Source organism: Anolis carolinensis, unplaced genomic scaffold (assembly GCF_035594765.1).
Source record: "Anolis carolinensis isolate JA03-04 unplaced genomic scaffold, rAnoCar3.1.pri scaffold_21, whole genome shotgun sequence".
NCBI classification, from domain to species: domain Eukaryota; kingdom Metazoa; phylum Chordata; class Lepidosauria; order Squamata; family Dactyloidae; genus Anolis; species Anolis carolinensis.
Genome location: NW_026943831.1, coordinates 1,485,052 through 1,507,360, shown reverse-complemented (window position 1 = coordinate 1,507,360; position 22,309 = coordinate 1,485,052). Strand labels below are relative to the sequence as shown.

General features: G+C 46.2%; 2 protein-coding genes across 4 annotated transcripts in view; both read left to right on the top strand.

The window, feature by feature from the left end:
• The window catches only part of LOC134292305 (zinc finger protein 850-like), an 85,265-nt gene that overhangs the window by 24,532 nt on the left and 38,424 nt on the right, over nt 1-22,309 (top strand). The gene's annotated exons all lie outside the window — the stretch shown is intronic.
• Nucleotides 9,660-22,309, top strand: part of LOC103281761 (zinc finger protein 239) — a 54,881-nt gene continuing 42,231 nt past the window's right edge. For 2 of the 3 annotated variants that reach the window (XR_010001479.1, XM_016998836.2), the window contains exon 1: nt 9,660-10,319. The gene's annotated coding sequence lies outside the window, so the exon portion shown is untranslated. Of the gene's footprint in view, nt 10,320-10,389; nt 13,465-22,309 lie in introns of those variants that run through there. The other variant, XM_016998837.2, reaches the window with a different exon arrangement.

The window sequence follows — 22,309 nt, the reverse complement described above, 5'->3', positions numbered from 1 at the left end:
AAGGTCTGCATTTTCCCTTTTCGCTTAAAGATGGGCTGCTCTGCTATAGAAATCATGTTTATATCCCACCCGGACCGGGCAGGGAAAAAGCGCTTCGTCTGTGTCATGACTGCAAACCAGCAGGACACTTCGGACTATTTAAAACCATGCATTTGATCCTAAGAGATTTTTGGTGGCCCAAGATCCGCAAGGATGTGGAAAAATATGTCAACACCTGCCCAGTATGCCAGCGCTCCAAGATACGAAGGGAGAAGCCCTCAGGGCTTTTGCACCCCCTTCCTACCCCATCTCGCCCATGGGAAATAATTTCCGCGGATTTCATCACTGACCTACCACCTTCCTGTGGATTCACCACGATCTTAGTGGTGGTGGACCTATTCACCAAGTTAGCCCATTTCATTCCCTGCGAAGGCCTCCCCACGGCCAAAGAAACTGCGGATCTATTTCTTCAGCATGTTTTCAGACTACATGGATTGCCCAAGAGTTTAGTCACAGACCGTGGATCTCAATTCACCTCTCGTTTTTGGAAGGCACTACAAAAACTACTGGGCATAGACTCTCGCTTATCTTCAGCTCATCATCCCCAAACAGATGGGCAAACGGAGCGCACCAATGCCACTTTGGAGCAGTATCTTCGCTGTTATGTAAACTACCAACAGGACAATTGGGCTTCTCTGTTACCACTGTCTGAGTTTGCCTACAATAATGGAGTTCAAGCTTCTACAAAAGAAACGCCGTTCTTTGCAAACTACGGTTTCCATCCACGTTTCTTTCCCCCTGTCATTGAAACTTCAGAAGTTCCCGCAGCAGAGGATTGGCTGCAGGAACTCACAGCGGTGCAACAACTTTTGCTCCAGCAACTGGACCAAGCCAAGGAGGACTATAAACGCCACGCTGACAAACACCGCCAGCCGGGCCCCGAAATCAAGGTAGGAGATCGGGTTTTTCTGTCCACTCGCTTTCTGCCCTCCCACCGCCCATGCCGGAAGTTAGATGCCCGCTTCATTGGCCCCTATCCAGTGGTGGCGCAATTAAACCCCGTGACTTTCAAACTCCAACTTCCGCGTTCAATGCGCATTCACCCAGTGTTTCACCGTTCCCTGCTCCTTCCGGCGGATGGTGTGCGTCCTGATACAGACCAACCGGCCCCCCCTCCTGTTTTGATGAATGGGGAGGAGGAGTTCGAGGTTGAGGACATTTTGGATTCTCGCTTTCATCGCCGCCGCCTACAATATCTCATTGACTGGGTGGGTTTTGGGCCTGAGGAACGCTCTTGGGAAGACGCCTCCACAGTCCATGCTCCTGATCTAACCCGTCGCTTCCATCTGACCTATCCCACCAAACCGCGACCTCGCGCCTCGGGGAGAGGACCCCAGTTTGGGAGGGGCCCTGAGGAGGGGGATAGTGTGATGAACCATGGGCCTTGTAGTCCTGCTCAGGACATTGTAATCCCTGATGAAGATGAAAACTTGGGTTTTTTACCTTCCCAGTCTGAACTGGATTCCTCTCAGCCAGATCCTTCCCAGGCAGATCTGGAAACCTTGCACCTGCAAGAAAGTTGTGCCCCAGAAGTATGTCAAACAACCCCAGAGCCTACTTCTCCCGTGTTCTTGCGCCGGGAGTTTTGTAAACAACAGAGAAGTTTGGATTCAGCTTCGCGCAGGAGTGCGAGGATAGCAGCTAAGAATGTTGCCAATTAACATTGGTTCTCGTGAGAATCTTTAAGGAGTTTAACATCTGGTCTCAGAGTTTAGCTTTCGTTTCTGATTCCCAGAGAACCGCTTGGGTGAGAAAGTTGGACTCTATATAGGTGTTTTGCCCGCGTAGCAACTTCGCGGAGTCAATTCGTCAGCCTACGGAGCGAGTTGTGTCTGGACAGCGCGCTCCGATTCAAGCCTCGCTTCAGCTCAAGCCTTGCCTTGCTATCCAGCCTTCGCCTTGCTTCCCAGCCTTTGTTTACCTACGGACTTTGCCTTGTTTCCCAGGACTAATCCTTGCCTTGTTTCACGGATTTTACCAAGTTATTCCACGGACCTTGTTCTTGTTCTTAGTTACCTTGTTCCACGTTCAAGCCTTGTTTCAAGTATCAAGTTATTTCCTAGCCACGCTCAAGTTTTATGGACTAAGGACCTTGTCATCTCCCCTCACTTTGCTTGGCAAAGTGAGTGTTTCGGTTATTGGATTACAACTTTGGACCTTAATATTTCTTATTGGACATTGCTTTTTTGGACTAATTCTGACCTTTCCTGAAGGGTCTAATTCTGGACTATTTTCTATACTTGTTTTTATTAACTTTATATATTCCTTCAATAAAGATATTAGTTAGATTCTGGCCTCTGTGTATGGTTATTGGTGCCTCTGCCGCCTGGGTCGTGACATACGCTCCCTGTAAGCCGCTCCCGTTATTAACCTGGCTGCCGCCCGCTGCACCAGCTGGAGCTTCCGGGCCGTCTTCAAAGGCAGCCCCACGTAGAGTGCGTTGCAGTAATCCAGCCGGGATGTGACCAGAGCGTGGACTACCGTGGCCAAGTCAGACCTCCCAAGGAACGGGCGCAGCTGGCGCACGAGGCGGAGTTGTGCGAAGGCTCCCCTGTCCACCGCCGAGACCTGAGGCTCCAGGCTCAGCGATGAGTCCAGGAGAAGAACCCCCAGACTGCGAACCTGCGTCTTCAGGGGGAGTGCGACCCCGTCCAACACAGGCTGTAACCCTATTCCCTGTTCAGCCTTGCGACTGACCAGGAGGACCTCCGTCTTGTCTGGATTCAGTTTCAATTTATTGGCCCCCATCCAGTCCGACACAGCGGCCAGACACCGGTTCAGGACCTGGACAGCCTCCTGAGTGACAGGTGGGAAGGAGTGACAGAGCTGGACATCATCTGCGTACAGATGACACCGCACCCCGAAACTCCGGATGATCTCTCCCAGCGGCTTCATGTATATGTTGAACAACATGGGGGACAGTACTGACCCCTGCGGGACCCCACAAGTCAAAGGTTGAGGGGCCAAGCAGGCGTCCCCCAATAACACCCCCTGGGAACGACCCTCCAGGAAGGACCGGAGCCACTGCAGAACAGTGCCTCCAATGCCCAACCCGGCGAGTCGTCCCAGAAGGATGTCCAGCTCTGTCACTCCTTCCCACCTGTCACTCAGGAGGCTGTTCAGGTCCTGAACCGCGGCAGCCAGACTAATAACAGGAGCAGCTTACAGGGAGCGTACTACTCCCATGTTGAGTCAGCTCCACTGGCTGCCGATATGCTACCGAGCCCAATTCAAAGTGCTGGTTTTGACCTACAAAGCCCTAAATGGTTCTGGCCCATCTTACCTGTCCGAACGTATCTCCCCCTATGAGCCTTCTAGAACTCTTAGATCATCGGGGGAGGCCCTGCTCTCGGTCCCACCAGCCTCACAGGTCCGGCTGGTGGGAACGAGGGACAGGGCCTTCTCGGTGGTGGCTCCTCAGCTATGGAACACCCTCCCCAGCAACATAAGGCAGATACCAACTCTCCTAGGCTTCAGGAAAGCCTTAAAGACATGGTTGTGCACGCAAGCTTTTAATGAATAAGAACATGGACTTTACATGACCTGTACGAAGACTTGAGGATTCTGGATGAATGGATTTTAATCTTGGACATTCTTAAAATTTTATATAATGTGATTTTATTTTGTAATGGTATCTGTTTTATATGAACTGTTGTTTTGTAGATTGTTTTATATGAATTGTTGTTTCAGCAGGCTTTCGGAGATACAGTCATTAATTAATCAGCCCCAGAGGGTTTTTAATAATCTATCCTGTATTTATTACGGTCTTGCCTTTTATGTTTTTTTTTAAATGTAATTTTTTATCCTGTATTGTTGTTTTAACTGATATATTGCATTACTGTTTTATCTGTTTTATATTGTGATTGTATTATGTTGTTTATATTTTGTCCTTGTGTTGTTTGGGCCTCTGCCCCATGTAAGCCGCCCCGAGTCCCCACGGGGAGATGGTGGTGGGGTATAAATAAAGTTTTATTATTATTATTATTATTATTATTACATTGTTTTTAGGCATTGAATTTTTGCCTATTTACTGTAAGCCGCTTTGAGTCTCCTCGGAGAGAAAGGCGGGGTAAAAGTGATGTAAATAAATAAATAAATAAATAAATAAAATAATCTTTATTGGGAAAGAAATGTTCATTGGCTCCAGTCTCTAAGAAAACATCTTCCCTTTTTATAGGGTCAGTTGAAGGACGTAAAGCACATCTCTCTCATTCCTCTTTTGCACTTTCAAATCCACGTGACTTGGGGTGCCAATTGGCGAACTCTGTGAACCGGAGTCTCTCTCGTTCCATTGTGCCAAACGGGACATCTTCCCCTTCTTCGCAGATTGACTTGGCCTCTCGTTTAGAAGACCAGTCTAGAGGAATTTGCATTGATTTTAGGCACAACGTCTCTGTGCTTGCTAGAATAACAGCTTCTGCCCTTTTCAAACCATCAATTTCTTCTTTTTAAAATTAATTTTTATTGAGAATTAGCTTGGGGACCCAGCGGTGCCCGGGTTATTTGAGAAAGGCGTTGTTTGCCTGTGTTCCAAGTGTGGTCTAGATTCAATGGGTTCAGTGGGTGCGGGTGGACTACACCTGCCATATGCAGGTCCCATCGTCCACGGGCACACCCCCTCCAAACAGCGCCAGGTGTAGAGTGGTTATGGGGCTCCGTGTGCCAGGTTTGGTCTTGATCAGTCATGGGTGGGGGTCGCAGGGCCCTCAGTGCTTCCGACCCATACCGGCCCAGTCTACCAAGCAGTGTGGTCGGCGGCGGTGATAACGAGAGTCCAAAATGTCCTTAACTTCAAATTCCTCCTCCCCTTCTCTCAAAATAGGAGAGGGTGGTTGAATAGAGCGGGGAAGTTGAAGTCTAAAAGTCAGGGTTTACTTGAGCCACTACTCGGTAGGGTCCCACAAACCGAGCGTCTAGTTTACGACAGGGTCGCTGGAAATGAAGATATTTGGTAGATAACCATACTCGGTCTCCTACCTTGATCTCCGGTCCGTCTTGCCGATGGCGATCAGCCCCCCTTTTGTAATCCATTTTGTCTTGGTCAAGTTGGGCCTGAAGTACCTCACGAACCACGGATAATTCTTGGAGCCAGTCCTCCGCTGCAGGGATATCTCCCAACTCCACCAACTCTTGGCTGGGAAGAAGCCAAGTCTTTACCATCAGAGACTCACAGAAATGCTGAACTATCCAATGTATGCGAACTGCTGGGACCATCGGCAGGACTCATTTGCCAGCATTTAGAGACACTGAACAAAAAGTTGGATCACCTGTTTGCAGGTGTGTTCCTGAATTGCAAAGGACCCAGCGGACAAACGATGCACCTGGGACACAGGTGAGGAAGAAGCCTCACGTCTTATGGAGGAGGACTGGTCAATGGGGGGGGGGGGGCAGGGGAGGGACCGAGGTGGGCTGAACGTGGAATACAACGGTTTCTGTGAGGGGAAGGGGAGAGATCGCAGGAGATACAGAGTACTCAAGGGTCATGTGGAAGTGGTACAAGAGGAACCTAGATGAACAGAGCGAGGCTCAGATGGCCGGCAAGACTGGCCATTACAACATCAACATAGGATTTTACAACCTAATAAGCTGGCTCTTGAAGCCTCGGACTCCCTTTCTAATAGGAGCAGGTGGACTTCAATGAGAGCTGTCAAGATGTCCCTGGGACGCGGCCTACGGATGTCAAAATTGGTTCCATCAAGCGGCTCCGCAGAGACTATTATAATCACATCTCCCGCCTGCCAATTACATTCGATGACGCAACTATATCGAAGGGGGTGTTTGCATGTAAGCCATTGCTGAATTATGGGGTGACTGTATAGGGAGGGTTGTCCGGCCTCAGTTGCCCGGCCACTCGTTGCTGGACTTCAGATAGGCCCCCAAAAGAAAGGGATATTGAATTGCTCCCAGAGTCGTCCCCACACACTCGAGTGAAGGGTCCGGGTCCCTCGCTAGCCCCCCAAGTTCCGAGCAAGAAGAACGCCAGCCCTTGCCCTTAGAACAAGGGCCCCGACAAGGACTCCATCCGTCTCTTTTGCCTTGTATTTACAAGAATCCCCCCCCCCCATGAGCCCCCTCCCTAGAATACCTTCCGGTCCCTTGGCATCTGAGAGCTGACCCTCCCACTCAAGCCCACCGCCCTCCACCCCTCCACAAGTCTCCATCCGGGGGGGGGGGTGTTCCGGGACCTGGGGACCCCCGTTGAGGTCATGCTGGGAGAGGGAGACGTGGTCAAGCGTGCCGTTCCAGGGAGAAGCGCAACAGAGTGCTTGCGACCCTGAGGCAAGTGAGGCAGGGTTGCCAACATGACAGGCCCTGCAGTCTAAACCTGACCGAGTAGAGATCGGTCCATGACCAAGGGACTATGGACATTCTTCCACAACACCGTCACGGTCATCCCACCCCTGTTGTGACTCAGGTTGACTCGGATGAGAAAATAGGGATTCAGGTTACGGATCTCCCCGAAAGGCCTGTAGATTTGGAGGATGAGGAGCAGAGGGTGCAGGTTCAGTTTCCACAGGGAGGGTTGGAGTGGATGACCCAGAAGCCCCTGAAGCCGGCCAGGTGACCACGGACATGGGAGCGGAGGAAGGGAGGGTGGAAGGTTCCAGCTTCCTAATGAGTCTCAGCGAAATGACGAGCAAGCTGGCCTTGATGGGATGGGCTCCTTAGATAGGGCTGAGTGTTTGGAATTGAGAGTTCGGCGTAGTGCGAGGATTGCAAACAGAAGGGAGGTGAGGGGGCAGAGAAATGCCTTCATGTTTTGTAAAGGGGTGCGTTCGGGGAAAAGCTGTTGTCAAAGCAACTTTCTCGTGACCGGAGAAGCAAGCTCCAGTTTCCCTGCTGTGCTTTGGATTATTATTGCAGCCCATGTATCCATGTTCCTTGGAATTTGCCGTGCTCTCTTTGGATGTTGTTTATTCCTTGTGAGTTCCTGACTTACATCCCAAGACCATATTTGTAACTGACGTTTGGTGCTTTACTTTTGCTTTTTTGAAGAACGTTTTGCTATCTATCGTTAATAAACTAAAAAGATTCAAACCTGCAGTGGAGTTTGTGTGTTAGAGCAAGGTGAACCAAGGCCGAGGTGCGACAACCCCGAACAGAAGACCAGGTCTGGAGTGAAGTCAGTAAAACTTTATTTATATTCTGCTCTGTCTCCCCGAAGGGACTCGGGGCCGTTTCCCATCATAAAACTACAACGTACATCACATGGCCAGTAGAATAAAACACATTGTTAAAACGAAGTAAAACTATACTATTAAAATAAACAATAAATAGCAGTTACAACAAACCTTGATCGAGGGGACGGGGATCATTAGACCAAATATATTAACACAGTCCGTTTAGGGATATATTTCAGGGCCAAAGGTCAACGGTACACTCAAAACCTGTCTGTCTGCCCAGCGCCATAGGAGGGGCCAAGGACCATTTGGGACAGACCCACGGTTGTTAAGGCGGCCGTGAAGTCCTGAGTCTCAACTGGCTATTGGGACCCCAACACCGGGCCCGAGACCCCCCCCCCCCCCCCCGCCCGGGCCGGCTCAGGTGGGGAAACAGATGGGCAGGGGGTGGACGGCACACCAACAAAACCCCGGTTCTGTCCTCCCCCCCCCCCCCCAAATCCTGAGACAGACGCATGTTGTATTATTACGGGCTACACCTGGACACGCTTCGCTGTGGCTTAGTATTTATTTATTTGCAGTATTTATATCCCGCCTTCCTCTCCCCCGAGGGGACTCAAAGCGGGTCGTATGAGAGGTCCTGAATCTGAAAGTAAATAACAGTCTTGCAGCAATCGTAGATTCACCGAGAAAACACATCATTCCATCCAATGCCCTGCCTTGCGTTGCTGTGTCTCTGTGGAGTGAATGGAAACGAGGGAAAAAGAGGGTTTTAACCATAAATCATGTTTTATTGTAATGCTGGTGGTTTGTCTCTTCCACAGATTATCTAATTTGCACTGGATTATATGGCAGTGTAGACTCAAGGCCCTTCAACACAGCTATATAACCCATTTATACTCTTATATTATCTGCTTTGCACTGGATTATCTTGACTCCACACTGCCATATAATCCACTTCAGTCTGCATTTTATACAGCTGTGAAGAAAGGGCCTCATATAATCCAGTTCTAAGCAGATAATATAAGATTATCAATATACAGTACAGTCTCACTTATCCAACATAAACAGGCCGGCAGGATAAGTGAATATGTTGGATAATAAGAAGGGATTCAGGAAAAGCCGATTAAACATCAAATTAGGTAATCGTTATACAAATAAAGCACCAAAACATCATATTATACAACAAATTTGACAGAAAAAGTAGTTCCATGCACAGTAATGCTATGTAGTAATTACTGTAGAGTCTCACTTATCCAACACTCACTTATCCAACGTTCTGGATTATCCAATGCATTCTTGTAGTCAATGTTTTCAATATATGATATTTTGGTGCTAAATTTGTAAATTCAGCAATTACTACGTAGCATTACTTTGTATTGAACTACTTTTTCTGTCAAATTTGTTGTATATCCTGATGTTTTGGTAAAATTTGGTAATTTGTAAAATCATAACCTAATTTGATGTTTAATAGGCTTTTCCTTAATGCCTCCTTATTATCCAACATATTCGCTTATCCAACATTCTGCCAGCCCATTTATGTTGGATACGTGAGATTCTACTGTACAGTATTTACAAATTTACCACTAAAATATCACAATGAATTTAAAACACTGACTACAAAAATATTGATTATGAAAAGGCAGACAGCGTTGGATAATCCAGAACATTGTATAAGCGAATGTTGGATAAGTGATTCTACTTTAATATGAAATAATTACTAGGATAGAATAATGCAGAACAATATAACCTCTAAAATCAGGACAGTAAATAAAGAGCAACACAAAGAAAACAATCAGGGCCAGCTAACACCTCCCAAGAAAGATTCTTCCAGAAAGGAAGCTGAGAAGGGAGTGAAGCACTGTGTATTACCAAAGTCATTATTATTACTATCATTATTATTATTATTATTATTATTGTGTTGCGGTCAACCGTGAAAATGAATACAATCTGGCTCCAAGTATTCAAAAACACTAAAATCAGAATATATAAAAATTAATGTGGTATAATAAAACAGAACAATACAATCTCTAAAATCAGAACACTAAATAAAGAACAACACTCTGAAAACAGGGGAATTCCACACAGGAAACAATCAGGGCCAGCTAACAACTCCCAACAAAGTATTCCCATCATCAAAATCTGGCAAATCCTCTGTTTTCTTAGGGCCACAGACATTAGAAGCACATAAAATATCGCAAACAACACCACTCTGAAAACAAGGGAATTCCAGTCAGGAAACAATCAGGGCCAGTTAACTCCTCCCAACAAAAAAATCACTCAGAGGAAACAGCCAGGCTTTAAAGCTGCAAGGCCATTACATCCTAATCATTTTTCCTAATTGCAGCATTCATACTTGCCTCCAAGAGACAAAAAAACAAAAAACAAAAAAACAATCAGAAATATTGTATATTCACAACCTTTAGGAAATAATATCCCCTGGTGGCGCAGCGTGTTAAAGCGCTGAGCTGCTGAACTTCTGGACCGAAAGGCAAGTTTGAATTGGGGGAGCGGAGAGAGCCCCCACTGTTAGCCCCAGCTTCTGCCAACCCAGAAGTTCAAAAACATGCAAATGTGAGTGCATCAATAGGTACTGCTCCGGTGGGAAGGTAACGCCGCTCCATGCAGTCATCCCACATGACCTTGGAGGAGTCTACGGACAACAACGGCTCTTCGGCTTAGAAATGGAGATGAGCACCAACCCCCAGAGTCAGGGGAAAACCTTTACCCTTTATCTTAACTACCACCAATTCCTCAATACTTTATTTCCCAGACCACCAGACTTCGCCACAGCAACGCGTGGCCGGGCACAGCTAGTATATTATATATTATTCTATCATTCTGCTAGTATTATATCCTGTTATTTTATTAATAGTTTTTGCGTGATTATATCATTCTATTCTATTATTACATTCTGTTATTCCACTTTCATATAATACTCTATTATTCTGTTATTATTTTCTTCTCTGAGGGCGGGGCGCCAGGAGGGAGCGAGGGAAGGAGAAAGGGCAGAAGCCCCGCCCCCCGCCTTCGGACGCCATCTTGGAGCCGGGCGGAAGTCCAACGAGAGTGGAAGGCCTCTGCTTCCTAGAGTGGCGGCGCCACTTCCGGGCAGTTCCTCAATGGCGGAGGAAAGCTGAGGAGAGCGGGAAGCGGCAGGTAAGGCGGCTTTGGGCCTTCCCTCAGGCCTTTTGGACTACAACTCCCAGCATTCCCGGCCTCAGGCCCCTTCCTTTTCCCCCTCAGCCGCTTAAGCCTGAGGCCGGGAATGCTGGGAGTTGTAGTCCAAAACGCCTGAGGGAAGGCCTAAGTTTACTCGTGCCTCATCTATCTATCTATCTATCTATCTATCTATCTATCTATCTATCTATCTATCTATCTATCTATCTATATGACGTAATAATAATGTAATAATAAAGTAATGAACGACAATAACAAAGGCCACGCAATAACGCTAGCATAAAATACCATAGTGATGACACATCCTCTCATAAGATAATGATAAATAACAAGTCTTTTGGAAATCTGGATTGCTGCTGTGAATTTTCCGGGCTGCCAGGCCATCATGTTCCAGGAGCATTTTCTGACGTTTCGCCCACACCTGTGGCAGGCCTCCTCGGAGGTGGTGAGGTCTTTTGCAAAGGAGGCCAGTGGGGTTTATATATGTCTATATCTCTGTGGACTGATGTCCAGGGCGGGAGAAAGAAAGAGCTCTTGTCTGCCTGAGGCCAGTGGGAATGTTGCTATTAATCACCTGGTTATTATGGAATGGCCTTGCAGCTTCAAAGCCTGGCTGCTTCCTGCCTGAGGGAATCCTTTGTTGGGAGGTGTCGGCTGGCCCTGATTGTTTCCTGCCTGGAATTCCCCTGGTTTTGAGTGTTGTACTTTATTTACTGTCCTGATTCTAGAGGTTTTTTTAATACTGGGAGCCAGATGTTGTTCATGTTCATCGTTTCTTCCTTTCTGTTGAAATGGTCCACGTGCTTCATGTGGATTTCAGTGGCTTCTCTGCGTAGCCTGACGTGGTGGTTGTGAGAGTGGTCCGGCATCTCTATGTTGTCAAATAATAACCTGCTGCATCCAGGTTGGTTCACCAGGCGCTCTGCTGACTTCTCTGGCTGCGTGAGCCTGCCATGCCTTTCATGTTCCCTGATTCACGCCTGACCCCAACCATTTCTCATGTTCAGCTTGTTGTCACAAAGACTCCAAACCTTTTCCACATGGACTGTGGCGAAGCCAGGCGTCTCCCATCCTGTATGTTTGCATTTCATTTTTTCTGCCCGAGGGTATTCTTACATTTGGCCTTGTTGAAATTCGTTTTGTTATTTTTGACAACTCAGCTCTCTAACTGGAGCAAATTACAGGACACGTTCAACGCCTCTGTTTACGGAGCTCCACTGGCTGCCGTTTACTTTCCGGGCCCAATTCAAGGTGCAGGTTATCACCTACAAAGCCCTAAACGCTTTGGGACCCACCTACCTTTGAGACCGCATCTCCCCCTACGAACCCGCACGTTCTCTCCGCTCGTCGGGGGAGGCCCTTCTCTCGCTCCCACCCCCCTCGCAGTCGCGGTTGGTGGGGACGAGAGAGAGAGAGGGCCTTCTCCGTCGTGGCCCCCATCCCGGCTTTGGAACTTGCTCCCTAGAGAGATCAGGCAGGCCCCCACCCTCCTCTCCTTTCGTAGGAGTTTAAAAACCTGGCTCTTCCAGAAGGCCTTTGACACCTAATTAGATGTTGGACTGAGCCATCTGCCCATTTTATAATAGCCCCCTTTTCTGAGATGTTGCCAATGCTATTTTGCACTTTATTGTCCATTTCTACCGGCACATTCTGTTTTGGATTTTATGAATTAGTCTCCTGTTTTAATATTGTATATTTTTTGTATGCTTTTTGCTGATTTTAACGATTGTTTTATTGTTATTGATGTTTTACTGGTATAATTGTTTTATAGTCGTGCTATTGATGTTGATTGTCTTTTCAGGCTAGGCCCCATATCCCTTCGGGGAGATGGGGCGGGGTATAAAAATAAAATTATTATTATTATTCTAACCTGTTGAGATCCTTTTTGCACCCTGACCCTGTCCTCTGGAGCGACAGGGTGGTCCTTGGGCTCTCTTCTAACTCTATAAGAGTTAGCTGGTGGGGACGAGGGACAGGGCCTTCCTTCTCGGTGGTGGCTCCTCCCTCGGCTGTGGAACTCCCTCCCCAGCGATATCCGGCAAACCCCATCCCTCCTGGGATTTAGAAGAAAACTAAAAACTTGGCTCTGCGCCCAGGCATTCAGCGAGTAAGCTCATTGGCTGATGTAATCGGGTCGCAAATCTGTAATTGTAGCAGTATTGAATGACTGAGGATGGTGCAATATCGCTGCCTTGCAGCGTTTTAATTTTTGTATACTTTTTATCATGTTTTAATTGTTTTGTTTTATAGTATATTTGTTGCTGGCCCTCTTGGCAGAATGTAAGCCGCTTTGAGTCCCCTCGGGGAGAAGGGCGGGGTATAAATGCATGTAATAAATAAATAAATAAAATATAAGTCTGTTGTATTGTATGACCAACTTTGTATCAGTTGTGGCTGTTGGAAAATGTTAATCCATTGTGGGCTTTCATGCTGACTTTAAAGAAACTGTCAGGTTGCTTTGTTTGTGCTTTTGGTGCACAAAGGCAGAAGGGGGTTGAACTAAAAGGCCCAAGGGGTCTCTTCCAACCCCCTTTATTATTTTTATAATAATGATTATTATTATTAACATTGAGGCTGCATTTGTTCTCGTTTTTGGTTTTTAAAAAATTCCAAATAAGATATGTGAAGTGTGCATAGGAATCCCTAGCCTGTCTTGGTCACCTACCCCACATTCAGATAAGGTTGACTGCGGGATGGGGCCCCTGGTCAAGGGGATGGAATCCTTACAGACCACTGCCTCCCCGCCCTCCAGATCTTGATTGGTGCTGCACGGCATAACCTGGCAGACAAAGCTGGGTGAGGTGTCCCCCCCCCCCCCCCCCCAGCCTCGTCCAGCCAGGTCTCCGTTATACAAGCCAGGTCATACAGGATGAGGTTCTGGATAATCGCCAATTTTCCATTTACAGACCTGACGTTCAGTCCGGAGGGACCGCCAACCTGGGTACCCAAGTTTACCATGTCTGGAGGCCATTTTAAATCTCTTCCTTTCCCTAGGCCGAATTAATTTAGGCCTCCGTTTCCCATATTTCCCCCTCCCCTGAATTACTTCTATGGGGGCTTCTTGGCTAATGGAAGACCACCGTCCCTCTAGATGGTCCATTGTGGAGTTGGCGCTAGCATTTAGGTATGGGGAAGAATCATGTTTGTGCTTTTAAAAAACCACTCTTTCCTTCCCCCAATCCCCCACCTTGGGAGTTACCAAGATATTATATACAAGAAGGCTCTGTAACTCCCTCCCTTCTTGCTTTGTAGTTCTTAAAGTGCAAACTCCTACAGGTGGGGGGGGGGGGAGGGGGAGAGATCTAATTAATCAATTTCTGTTATAAAATCATTGGGGTAAGCAAGGTTCAGCCGGGAGTTAAAAGGCAATAATAAGTTCACAATTAAAATGCCAAAAAGTATTGATCTTATCACAGAATTATACAATTCATTAGATGATAAAGTGCCCAAGTGCATCAACATAGTCTGCCTGAAATATACTCTTCTCTGGTCGAAGTAAGTTGTGGTAATAAGCACAGATCTAATAACAGACTGACTCTCCCCTACCTCCTAAGCGGCTCTCCGTAACCCCAACTAAAACCCAAATTAATAAACTAAACACAATCAATAGCAAGATGTTGAAAAATAAATAATAGCAGCCGATGAAAGTGCTTGGTGCTAAGTATTTAGTCCAGGGTTTGTCATTGGTGTGAGTCACAGTGGTCTCTGGAAGTGAGTGAAGGTATTGCAAATCCCATCATCCTTGGTCCGTCCTCCCCCAAACTGCACTAGGGTGTAGAGTGGGTCATGGATGCTCTATATGCGAAGTTTGGTCTTGATCAGTCATTGGTGGGAGTCTGAGGAAGTGAGTGAAGGTACTGCAAGTCCCATCAACCTTGGTCTGTCCTCCCTCAAACTGCACCAGGGTGTGGAGCCTGTCATGGGTGCTCTGTGTGTCAAGTTTGGTCCTGACTCGTCATTGGTGGGAATCACAGTGGTCTCTGGAAATGAGAGAAGGTATTGAAAATCCCATTGTCCATGGTCTATCCTCCCCCAAACTGCACAAGGGTAATAATAATAATAATAATAATAATAATAATAATAATAATAAGTTTATTTATATCCCGCCTCCATCTCCCCCAAAGGGGACTCGGGTCAGCTTACAGCAAAATCAAATACAAAGCAATGATAAAATATGAAACATCAAAGGACAAAACCAGAAACCAATAACAAAATATACACAATAGGCGAAAAAACCCAACGTGGTATTAAAATATCGAATGAAAAACAATGAGGTTGCAATAGTGGATAAGCAACGTGCACATTATGAGTATTATGAGTATAAAACATGTCATGGGGGTTCTGTGTGCCAAGTTTGGTCCAGTTCTGTCACTGGTGGGCGTCGCAGTGGTCTGTGGGAGGTGATTTGGGTGTCCGTACTGCAAATCCCATAATCCATAGTCTGTCCTCCCCCAAACTGCTGCAGCATTTATAGTGTGTCATTTGGGATATGTTTGCCAAGTTTGGTTGTGTTCTGTCATTCCTGGCAGTTGCAGTTGTCTCAGGAAGTGAGTGAAGGTATTGTAAATCCCATCATCCATGGTCCATTCTCCCCCAAACTGTGTCAGAGTGTAATGTGGGTCATGGGGTTTCATGGGGTTTCTATCTGCCAAGTTTGGTCAAGTTCCATCACTGGTGGGTGTTGCAGCTGTCTGTGGGAGCCAAAGCGATTGAAAGTACTGCAAATCCCATCATCCACGATCCATCCTCCCCCAAATGGCACCTGGACATAAAGTGGGTCATGTGGGTTAAATGTGCCGTGTTTGGGCCAAGTCATGACCAATCAAGACCAAACATGGCACACAGAGCACCCATGATGCACCCTACACCCTGGTGCTGTTTGGAGAAGGGTGGACCATGGCTGATGGGACTTGCAATACCTTCACTCACTTCCTGAGAGCACTTTGACCACCACCAATGACTGATCAAGACCAAACTTGGCACATAACGCCCCCATGACCTACTCTACATCAATATCTACATGAAACTGCTGGGTGAGGTTATCCGGAGTTTTGGAGTTGGGTGCCATCTCTATGCAGAACACAGCATAAATCCAAGAACACACTTCACTTCGCTTCACTTCACTTTATTTCTTAATTAGTCGCTCTCCACCAGAGTGCTCCGAGCGACTTACAATTTAAAATATCATTCCACAATATAAAAAACATTCATCATAAAAACATTCAACATAAAAACATACAACATAAAAACATTCAACCTAAAAACATTCAACAGTGACTATTTGGCAGATTAGATCTTATTTACTTAAACACACAAACAAACAGCCAAGTCTTGAGCGCTTTTCCAAAAGGTCGCAACTCCGACATTGCTCTAAGATATGGAGGCAATGAGTTCCACAGAATTGGAGCATAGATCGAAAAGGCTCTACGCCTTGTAGCTTCCAGGCGTACCTGCCTAGGGCTCGGTACATATAGGAGATTTTCTTGGGAGAAATCACACCTAAATCCAAGTGAGCTCACACCTAAAACACACTTAAATCCAAGTGAGCTCACACCTAAAACACACCTAAATCCAAGTGAGCTCACACCTAAAACACACCTAAATCCAAGTGAGCTCACACCTAAAACACACCTAAATCCAAGTGAGCTCACACCTAAAACACACCTAAATCCAAGTGAGCTCACACCTAAAACACACCTAAATCCAAGTGAGCTCACACCTAAAACACACCTAAATCCAAGTGAGCTCACACCTAAAACACACCTAAATCCAAGTGAGCTCACACCTAAAACACACTTAAATCCAAGTGAGCTCACACCTAAAACACACCTAAATCCAAGTGAGCTCACACCTAAAACACACTTAAATCCAAGTGAGCTCACACCTAAAACACACCTAAATCCAAGTGAGCTCACACCTAAAACACACCTAAATCCAAGTGAGCTCACACCTAAAACACACTTAAATCCAAGTGAGCTCACACCTAAAACACACCTAAATCCAAGTGAGCTCACACCTAAAACACACTTAAATCCAAGTGAGCTCACACCTAAAACACACCTAAATCCAAGTGAGCTCACACCTAAAACACACTTAAATCCAAGTGAGCTCACACCTAAAACACACCTAAATCCAAGTGAGCTCACACCTAAAACACACTTAAATCCAAGTGAGCTCACCGGATCCTGGACCAGAGCCTGGCTGCTGTGATGGACTGGATGAGGGCTAATAAGTTGAAGCCACACCCTGACAAGACAGAGGCCCTAGCGGTCAGTTGTGAGGCCGACCAGGGAGTAGGGTGGCATCCTGTGCTCAAAGGGGCTACACTCCCCCTGAGGACCCAAGTCTGCAGCCTAGCGGTCCTCCTGGACTCAGCATTGAAAAACGTGACTTGGTCCATGCTTTACTTACATCCAGGATGGATTACTGCAGTGCACTCTACGTGGAGCTGCCTTTGAAGACAGCTTGTAAACTGCAATTGGTGCAGAGTTTGTCAGCCAGGTTACTAACCGGGGCCAGCTATAAGGGAGAACATCACGCCCCAATTGAAGCAGCTTCACTGGCTGCTGATAAGTTTACGTTCCCTATTGAAAGCACAGGTTATTATTACCTACAAAGACCTACACGATTTGGTTCCAGCCTATCTTTGTGACCGCATCTCCCCCTATGAAATGGTGAGGGCTCTAAGATCTGCCGGGGAGGCCCTTCTCGGTCCCGCCTCCATCTGAAGTGCGGTTGGTGGAGACGGGGGAGAGGGCCTCCTCGGTGGTAGAATCATAGAATCATAGAATAGTAGAGTTGGAAGAGACCTCATGGGCCATCCAGTCCAACCCCCTGCCAAGAAGCAGGAAATCGCATTCAAAGCACCCCCGACAGATGGCCATCCAGCCTCTGCTTAAAAGCCTCCAAGGAAGGAGCCTCCACCACGGCCCCGGGGAGAGAGTTCCACTGTCGAACAGCCCTTCTCACAGTGAGGAAGTTCTTCCTGATGTTCAGGTGGAATCTCCTTCCTTTCCTGTAGTTTGAAGCCATTGTTCCCTTGTGTCCTAGTCTGCAGGGCAGCAGAAAACAAGCTTGTTCCCTCCTCCCTATGACTTCCCTTCACGTATTTGTACATGGCTATCATGTCTCCTCTCAGCCTTCTCTTCTGCAGGCTAAACATGCCAAGCTCTTTCAGCCGCTCCTCATAGGGCTTGTTCTCCAGACCCTTAATCATTTTAGTCGCCCTCCTCTGGACGCTTTCCAGCTTGTCAACATCTCCCTTCAACTGTGGTGCCCAAAATTGGACACAGTATTCCAGTTGTGGTCTGACCAAGGCAGAATAGAGGGGGAGCAGGACTTCCCTGGATCTAGACGCTATTCCCCTACTGATGCAGGCCAGAATCCCGGATGGTGGCCCCCATCGCTGGAACACCCTCCCCAGGGAACTCAGGCAAGCCCCCACACTACAGCACTCTCAGAAAGAGCTAGAAGCTTGGCTTTTTCAGCAGGTCTTTCATAACGTTTAGGATAATAGCCAGACTGATTCCCAATTACTGTAGCATTTTCTATCCATATTTTGATGGGTACACAGTGTCAGGGGATGCTGGGATAGGGAGTTAAATCGATCATCCGTCACCCTGACTGTTTTGATGAGTCAGTTCTCTCCGTCTGCTCACCCAAAGGACCACTTGATGCAGCAGCAAAAGTGGCACCAACAAAACGACAGCTCAGTCATTGTTTTACTGCTGATCCCAGCAGGTCTAATTACTTTATTTTACAAATTATTTACAATTACTGAAATCCATAACTCTCCGGACACATGGCACTTCTTCTCCGCTCCCCTCGGCTGTTATCTGTACAAGCTGGCACCTCCTGCATTCCTCAGTTCATGATGAAAGTTCCGGTCAGACGGTTCAAACAGAAGTCCTGACCCATTGGTTCTGTGGGAGGTCAATCAAGCTGGCTTGTGCTTAATCCATGCACTGCTGGGATGCTCTGCCAGAAACACACAGTTGCAAACACCAAACAGCATAACTTTATATAACATTTCACTCTAACAACAGAACAGACTAACAAACAGCTGGGATGCTAAAATGATTGTATGGACATTTTAACCAATGGCTATAGCCGTATTCTACTGGTTTTATTTGCCTATGTAAGTTATGTATGTTTGATTTTATGTAAACCTGCTATTAATTTTAATGTTGATGTATTGCACTTTATATGTTGTAAGGCACCAGTGTGTGCTATTATGTAAGCCACTTCGGGTTCCTATGGGAGATGGTGGTGGGGTATAAATAGAGTTTTTTATTATTATTATTATTATTATTATTATTATTATTATCAACACAACGACGTTGTATGGCACAGCAAACAAGATAGATATGCTGGATTTCGTTTCGCAAAACCACAAGTCGAACACTTCCCAAGTGTCTAGGACTGTGTGATGTATTTTCGGATGATGTGTGCAGATCCCAGTAGGGTGGCCTTTTGCAGTTGGCAGATGGTGATTTTGTCAATGTCTATTGTTTCCAAATGCCGGCTGAGATCTTTTGGCACGGCACCCAGTGTGCCCATCACCACCGGGACCACCTGTACTGGTTTCTGCCAGAGTCTTTGAAGTTCAATCTTGAGGTCCTGATAGCGGCCGGGTTTTTCCTGTTGTTTTTCATCTATGCGACTGCCACCTGGGATGGCAACATCAATGATCCAAACCTTGTTCTTTTCCACAACTGTGATGTCTGGTGTGTTGTGTTCCAGAACTTTGTCAGTCTGGATTCGGAAGTCCCACAGTATCTTTGCGTGCTCATTTTCCACAACCTTTGCAGGTTTGTGATCCCACCAGTTCTTTGCTGCTGGGAGGTGGTACTTGAGGCATAAGTTCCAATGAATCATTTGGGCCACATAGTTGTGCATCTGTTTGTAGTCTGTCTGTGCTATTTTCTTACAGCAGCTGAGGATATGATCAATGCTTTCGTCGTTTTCCTTGCACAGTCTGCATTTTGGGTCATCAGCTGATTTTTCAATCTTGGCCTTAATGGCCTTTGTTCTGATGTTTTGCTCCTGGGCTGCAAGGATCAGGCCTTCTGTCTCCTTCTTCAGGGTCCCATTCGTGAGCCAGAGCCAGGTCTTCTTCTTATCAGCTTTTCCTTCAATTTTGTCAAGGAACTTTCCATGCAGTGTTTTGTTATGCCAGCTGTCAGCTCTAGTTTGTAGTGCGGTTTTCTTGTACTGGTTTTTTGTCTGCTGTGTTTTGAGGAGTTTCTGATTTTTTACTTCAATCAAAGCAGGTTCTTCACTTTGCTTGACATATTCTGCCAGGGCATGTTCTTCTTCTTTGACTGCTTGTTTTACTTGTAAGAGTCCTCTGCCCCCTGATCTTCTAGGCAGATATAATCGGTCAACATCACTGCGAGGGTGCAGGGAATGATGAATGGTCATGAGTTTTCTTGTTTTTCTGTCCAAATTGTCCAGTTCCACCTGTGTCCAATTTATAATGCCAGCAGTATATCTTATGACAGGTATGGCCCAGGTGTTTATGGCCTTGATGGTGTTGCCTCCATTGAGCTTGCTTTTGAGAATTTTTCTGACCCTTTGTGTGTATTCTTTGCTGACCACAGTTTTCACATGTTCATGCTTGATGTTGTCCAGCTGTAGTATGCCCAGATATTTATAGGCCTCTGGCTGGTGACACTTTATTGTTTGGCCATCGGGCATATTTATGCCCTCACTTTCAATGATTTTTCCCTTCTTCAATGCCACTGTCGAACATTTGTCTAAAGCAAACTCCATGTTGATATCAGTGCTAAAAATTCGGACAGTGTTGGTCAGAGACTGGATTTCAGTTTCCGTTTTCCCATATAGCTTCAGGTCATCCATGTACATCAAATGTGAAATTTTGTGAGAATTCTTAGATGTTTGATAGCCGAGATTTGTTTTTTGTAAGATTGTTGACAGAGGGATCATGGCAATAATGAAAAGCAGAGGGGACAATGAATCTCCCTGGAAAATTCCTCTCCTGATGTTGACACGTCCATAGCTTTCATTTCCAACAAACAGTTCAGTTTTCCAGTGCTCCATCATGTTTTCAATGAAGGTGCCAACGGTTTTACAAATCCCAATGGCGTCCAGGCACTTGATGATCCAGCAGTGTGGGAGTGAGTCAAAGGCCTTTTTGTAGTCAATCCACGTCATGTGAAGATTAGCTTTTCGGCTCTTACAGTTCTCCAGAATCATTTTGTCAATCAATAACTGGTCTTTTGTGCCCCTGCTTTTCCGTTTGTTGCCTTTCTGTTCATCTGGCAAGATGTTTTTTTCTTCAAGATAGTCTTGAATTCTGTCAGCTATGATGCCAGTCAGTAGTTTAAACATAGTGGGCAGACACGTTATTGGCCTGTAGTTTCCTGGTGCTGCTCCTTTTGCTGGATCCTTTTGTATCAGGTATGTTCTTCCAGTTGTTAGCCATTCACTGATACTTCCTTTCTGCAGCATCTCATTGAATTGTTGGGCCATTTTTCCATGTAAACTAATCAGATGTTTGAGCCAAAATCCATGAAGTTGATCACTACCAGGCGATGTCCAGTTCTTGACTTTTTGCACTCGTTTGCTGATCATTTCAGTTGTTATTTCCATCAGTTCCATTTTGTTCTGTGAGAATTTTCCTTCAAACTCTTTTATCCACCCAGCATTTTTGTTGTAGTTTTTATTATTTTCCCAAAGTTCTTTCCAGAACTTTGTTGTTGCAGTTTTCTCAGGCTTTATGTTTACTGTGTCTGTTGTTTGGTTCAGACTCTGGTAGAACCGTCTTTGGTCTGATTGAAACAGTTGATTTTGTCTGTACTGGATGATTCTGGCTTCATACCTTTCAATTTTTCTGGCTGTTGCTGTAATTTGTTCTTTCACGATTTCCAAAGCTTCTTCAATTTTTCTGGTGTTCAGCCAGTACTTTCGGATCAGGTATTGCTTGATTTTGTCATTCTTCAGTTTCCTCTCTTTCATATTTTTCAGGTTACTTGCATCTGATCTAAGTTTCTTGATTTTCAACTCTAGCCTGATCTTCCACTTTGGTTTTCCAGTCAATTTTCTTTGGGGCTGCCTTGGTTGTAGGAGCCCAAGCTCTTCTGTTACTATCACTGCTGCACTGTAGGCAAACTGGTTTGTTTGTTCAATTGATGTTATTTGGACAGTGGAGAGTGCTGCATTCACATCTTTCATGAGAGGCGCCAGGTGTCTCTTGGGCACTGTTTTTAGAGTTGGGAGCCGCTGTCTTATTGCATTTGCTGCAGCATGAGCCATAATCTTATCCTTGAGCTCTTGTTGTCTTGCTGTCAAGGTTCCTGGTGGTTCAACAGATGTTTCAAGTGCTGGTTCCTCAAATTCTTGCAAAAGCGCCACACTTTCTTCTGGTTCAATCTGTTCCACCATTGCAAGTGTTGCTGGGGTCTCTGCTGCTGTCTGTGCTGTGGTCTGATGGTAATCTACTTTGCAAATTTTCTGGATTTCTTCGAGTTCAACTTCACTGAACACTTTGTTTCTGATTATGAATCTTCGTTGGTCAGCCAGTTGGGGTTCTGTTATCTGTGAGTCAGGGTACTCTTGTTTCCATAGCTGATGCATCCTTTTTTGGGAGTCACGCCTTTGAGGTTCAGATGTGTAGTAGCATTTCATAATTGTGCGGTTTTCTGGCATTGTATATTTTTGCCGCTTCTGTGACTGTTCATTTGGGTTTTGATGATTCCGTAGCCCACTTGTCGATGGATGTCCAGAATCAGCAGCATCCACCGCGGTCCTTTTTATCCTGGGCGACGACCGAGCCAGTATAGGCTTCGTTTGGGTTTGATTCTCCATAATGCTAATGGGTTAGGTGCTCTTGGTTGTGCTCCTCAGCTGAGGCCTCTCTGGCTTGGTTGGACCTGCCGGTAGTTACACTACCGCCAGCACAGCCCTCAGTCATCATTGGAGCAGCTAAGCCCCCCCACCACGTCAAG